Genomic DNA, 6,036 nt, shown 5'->3' on the forward strand with positions numbered 1-6,036 from the left:
GTAGGTTCTGTATTTTATGTGTTTGTGGAAGAATTATTCATGCTTATATATGCATGTTGACAGATGACCAGTGCAGGTCTGGTGTCTGGATTGAGTCTGGACCTCCTCGACTGTGTTAAAAACACTCCTGAGTTCCAGCAGGCCGTCGATATGAACTCCCTTGTTTCAGTGTCTAGTAACCACAAGTAAGTGGAACTTCATCTCCTTTTTAAAGAAAAGCTCTCGGAGCTAACTATGGAGCCTACGCTGTACCCAACTGCATGTTTTGTTAAAAGCGATTTCGTTGAAAAGCCGATTGGAAGAGTCAACAATATGCGTTTAAATGATATCGAACAGGTTAAAATGATGACGCGATCGCTATGATTGGCCGTTCTGCGATCGAGGGCGGGACCTGGCAAAGTGTCAATTATCATCAATACTTATTTCTTACTCGTGTTTCTGAAATGTTTTTTGGCTCACTGTCACTTTTTATAATCATTGTGAAAGGTTATCCACCAGTCCACCTCTCCCAGTGTACCTGAATTTGGCCCATTCCATCGTAGAAATCGAGGTCAGTCACTTCTGTCAACTTCTCCAAGGATGAAATGGTTTTGTGTTCAATCTGTCATCGCAATGCGTTTTCCGTCTGTCAGCTTTGCACCAAGCAGGAGGACTGGAGGCGGATGGGAGAGGTGTTCAGGGCCATCTGCCAGTCCAGCCAACACCCCAACCAAGTGGGGAGGATCAGCGGCCGCATTGTCATCGCGCTCCTGACCGAGAGCAAAGACAAGCTGTCGCTGCCCTTTGTCGCCTTCGCCGAGACGAGTAAGACCGGTTACCTGACAGCAGAAGGAAACCCGAATGCTCTTGTTTTGAAAACACGGCTACGTGATGATTCCTTGATTTTATTATTCTGATTTTCAGTGTGTCCGAGCGAAGGAGTCGACAGTCTGATCGGGAGTTCTTTAGGCAGAATCGGAGTCTCTCTCATGTTAAGATACCACAAAACACATCAGTGGGCCAAGGTAAATAAACGCTTGTGTCCGTTTCTTTTTCTCTTTTTTTCTCTCTCTGTCGACCTCTAATCTGACCGGACAGCCATCTTGAGTCGGGACAGTCCTGGAGATGATGTGTGGAGCCGTCTTCACTCGAGGGAGCTTGTGCAGCCAGCCGTTACTCTGCCTTTCAAACGTTTTGAATCAGCTGTTGTATTGATGTTTTTCCTCTTTCCCTCCAATAATGCCCATTTCAACCACACACAAAAAAAGTATATATATTTATATATTTCAGATACCAAATGTAATATTTACAATTGAAAAAAACTCATTTTATTGCTAAGCTTTCAGTTTAACTCTGCAATCACTGGTGATTTCTTCTATTCCTATTGAATGGTTGCTCAGAGGAATCTTTGTTTCTTTTCAGTCTGGTTGAACAGAGTTTTGTTCTCACTTGTACAAAACATGACAAACCTTTCGTTCAAAATAACATATATTTGTAAAGAGGACATTGTACAACCTAAAAGTATTCAAACATGGATTCGTCCTCTCAGCCAGCGATCAGCAATTAAAGTTTGAATAAAAATACCCTGTTAAATCTTTCAAACTTGATTTTCTTATTGCACAAAACAACAATTGTAATCAAAGCCGCTCTATGTTCTTATTTTAATATGTTTTGATTAGACGTAGTCCCAGAAATACTTTACATATTCAAAGATTAACTTTGTGATGACGGTACATGGTCTTTAAAGATGCAGTAATGTGTGTGTGTGTGTGCAGGGTCGGAGGGTGGTGGAGGTGCTATCCTTTCTAAAAGTCAACTACTCGACACTAAAGGGTTTGTTTGGGAATGAGGATGGAGCGTCACGCTGCTACCTGGTCACTATGGCGACGGAGCTCTTCCTCCTGAGTGGCAGCCTGGAGGGCGCTCTGAACACACTCCGAGGTAACGATGCCGACCCGGGACTAAATATAAATATAAATAGGGAGACGTGGTTGCTTAATCTGACCCCCATAGCGCATCAAGACGTAACCTGTGTTTCTACGTGGTGAGTTTTGCCTGGCAGTCAAACTATTGAGCTCTTAACAGGATTTTGACTCTGAAATGGAATTGGACTCTGATGATTTAGCTTAAGGCCGTTGCATACCGGGGGAGTGACGTAGAAACAACACGACAAAAGGTTTAGAATAGATTCACTCTAGCAGAAGATCAGTTACTGGGATCCTCTTGACCCAGAGCAGCATGTCTGAGGTAAACTATCGTCTAAAGGTACTGGAAGCTGTTATGTTGAGTCTCCTAATAGCAAAATGCTCTGTGAGTTTCCCTCCGGTAAACACGTACGCAGTGTACTGCATGAAGTTTGGTCTTTTATTGTGAAAGACGAGACTGTGAAGGCCTTTTTAGTCCATTACAAACATTACAACATTTGAATAGCATTCAGCGGCATACTGCAGCCCTTTGCTTTTGGAGATAACCTTTTGCTATTTATTCATGCGTCTGTTGGTTCAGAAAACCAATGGTTCCTGGGTTCGTGCTTGTGGCCGTGTGAGCCGGCTGATCTGGAGAGTAGGACTCGTGTGTTGTTGCGTCTGGCTGAGAAAACCTCTCACAGAGACACGCTGGAGGTCCTCTGCAATCTCCCTGGACTCAAGGAGCCAAACGGTGAGAGGAACAAATAAAACGCTGTACAGTCAAATCACTGTCGTGTGTATGTATGTATGTATATATATATATATATATATATATATATATATATATATATATATATATATATATAAAAATGTGTGTGTGTATATATGAACTTAAGTTACAAATGTAACTGTTGTTCTGTGAATTCCCTGATGTCTGAGCTCACATACTGTAGCTGTGATTGTTTGTACTTTTTGTTGTTTTTGTTTTCCCCAGACGTGATCGACACCTCCAGGTACGGCTCTTTGTTTAACTCTCACCTGCAGGTGTGTGTGGACAGACAGCTGCTGCCCGTGGCTTCGGACGCCGTGGACTTCATGCTCTATAAAAAGCTGCCGGTTGACCACGCGCTGCTGCAGATGCTTCTGAAAAAACTGGGCAAGCAGAACCACTGGCTCCGGGCCCGGGAGCTCTTCAGGCGTAAGTACGACCCTCATCGGAGAAAGTACCGGCTTCAACAGTTGTGGAACATTAAATTCAATGGCTGCACCATTTTGTGTGTGTCTTCATCAGACTCTCTGAGTACGGGGTGCTACCCGGACGTGTCGTCTCCTCCTGGTTTCATGACGCTGGTCGTCCCCTGTCGACTGGGGGAGGTGGAGCTGGCTCTCAGCTTGGAGATGTTCATCACCGTCAACGCAACGGACATCTTCCACCTTTCAGAGGCCTCCACTTCCTGTCTCAGCATCACCCTCAAAAGGTAACTGTGTGTGTGTGTGTGTGTGTGTTGCATCATGTGATCCGTTTGTGCATGATTGTCCTGCTTCCTCCTCGTCCTCCTTCCAGGAATCAAAGCTGCGAGAGCGAATACCTCGCCGCCGGCAGCCGCGTCCTCTCCGCCGCGTGCATCCCTCAGCCCAAACTTAGCCTTCACTACACGGCGGTCAACGCGTCGCAGGATCAAGTTTTCACGCTCGGCGTTCCCTCGGCCCGCCGCTGGCTCCACCACAACCACCTGTGGGCCAGTGAGGTGTGGGCGCACTGATCGAAGTGCTTGGAAGTGCTTTACTTTCTCTAGAAACTGTTCATGTTCCAAAGACATCCGTTTACTGTGGGGGGGGGACGACGACGACAACAACACCAGCAACAACCAATGAATCAGGCCAAACCAATACGTGCATTTCTGTTGGCTGCACACTTGTGGTCATATTTCAATTCAGCCTTTGACCAGGAAGCAAAGAATCACAACCAAAAGACTGATGTCACAACTTTTTACAATGTTAATTTTATTTGTACAAGAATAATAACAATAATAATATTTTTGTCTTTGTTTGTGTTAATTGTCGTTTCCTGAAGTTCTTTTTAGCTAATTTGTCTTTTGATTAATGTCACTCGGTGTGAGTTACTATTTGAAATGAAAATAAGTGTTCGGTAACATCGTGGAGTCTGTCATTTGTATTGTTTACAAGTATGAGCTTTTGTTTATAACAATGTAATTAACATCAGAGTATATTTGTGTATATGTATAATGGTGTCCAGTCGTTGACAGTATTATCTTACCGATTGTCAAAACCTAAATTGTTGCTTGTTCAAGAGCTGTGATTTATATTTTCTTTGACGTTTTTATAAAAAAAGAAATTGTTCTGTTCCAAAGTTTGACTCGTGTTTCTTCAACATGAACATATAAAATACAAATGTAAAAGCTTTGGTAGGTTGGTAGTTAAAATCCCACATATTATTTAGCTGCCTGGTGGAACAAAGCTATTTCAGGCGCCACTACAGGTTATCCTTTAAAGGTTAAACATTTAAGTAACCATGGCGAAGCTAAAAAGACTGGTTTATTGTCCATAATATTCGGACACGTGTAGTACTTTAGAAACTATGTTCAAAGACAACACCACAGCCATTTTCATTAAAACATTAAACATTAAAAAGTCTAACTGACTCACGCATTGTCTCATTGTATAAGGTCTAATATTAAAGGTTACAGTGCAACCAAACCACCAGGGGGCAGTAATGCTCTGTGGGGAGGTGGTCAACACGATGGATTATTTAATACATGTTAAGAATAAAAGAGGTGGCTGAAACTGAAGAAAAGAGACAGTTGATTGTTGTATTTCAACCTCGACCGTTTTGTACTCCCAATGCATGCTGGCCGCTACATTTAGAGTTATAAACTATATCAGGAAATGTTTAGTCTCTCTAACCCATAACACTGACTATGTTATCTTTGGGGTCGAACTGAATCTTAAATTAAGTTAAAAAACGTTTAAAACTTCTCTTTTTAACATTTATATCTTTACTGTGTGATTACGTATGTATTACATCTTGTTTGTCTCTAGTTTCCACTATGCTGCTGTGGGACCAATAAAGGATTATCTTATTTTATCTTTACTTTTTACATGACTTTCTGCTGCTGACTTTCTGCTTTACGAGGTTTTGAGGTGAGTCCTCCCAGTTTTACGGCCCTCTCTTGTTTTTCCTGCTCCCACCTGTTTGTTTCAGAAGGGAGGAGGGAGAAGAAATAGAGCAGGTCAATATATAACCCTCCATATCTCAGGACTCTTAACTTTAGCCCATATGGCCTCCACACACCACTGTGATGTGTTGAATCACATATTTATTATTATACGTTATCACTTAATTAGCAAATGTGCATCCACCGTTTTTAAAGGTTGAACAATCTGCATCTTATTTGTGCTACTTGGTTAGTTTATCTTATTGTGTTGAGTGTTTACATCTCAGAGGAGCTCGTATGTGTACAGATTTTATCTGGCAAATAATCAAAGTAATAATAATGTTTACTTAATGTTTGTTTTTGTAAATATAACTTCAGTACTATTTTAAAACAATTATATCTGTTTAAGTTGTAGGGGGGGGGGGGGGCTGAACTGCCAAGTGAGCTCGCACGCGCAGCTGACCACCACGCCCCCTTTTCGCGATCGGGAGCGAGCGTTCAACACCCTCCCTCTCTCTCTCTCTCTCGCTCTCTCTCTACCTCTCTCTCTCATCTCTCCTCCCTTGTGCGGAAGTGGGTCCATTTTTCCCCCTCTCAGTCGGATAAGAGCGGCTCGAGGAGCTGCAGCCCCCCCAGAGCAACACGCACCCCACGGCAGCGCACGCCTTATGTTGACGTTACCGTTGATTCGCCCCGGGAGTAAACAGCGGCGACGACAGCGACGTAAAAAAGGAGGGCACGCGATTCAGGTCCGGTCGGTCATTTTGGACCGAGCTTTCCTTCCCCCCCTACCGGACCCGTTTTTCACGCTGTCAGAAGGGGGAACAAAACACAAAAAAACCTGCGCATTCCTCCACGCAGAGAGCCACTGAGAGTGTGTGTGTGTGTGTGTGTGTGTGTGTGTGTGGGGGGGGGGGGACCAACACACCAACTGAACGGGGGGGAAAGGAGCGCTGTGGAGCGGCCTCTTCACA

This window comes from Cyclopterus lumpus, chromosome 11 (genome assembly GCF_009769545.1).
Source record: "Cyclopterus lumpus isolate fCycLum1 chromosome 11, fCycLum1.pri, whole genome shotgun sequence".
NCBI classification, from domain to species: domain Eukaryota; kingdom Metazoa; phylum Chordata; class Actinopteri; order Perciformes; family Cyclopteridae; genus Cyclopterus; species Cyclopterus lumpus.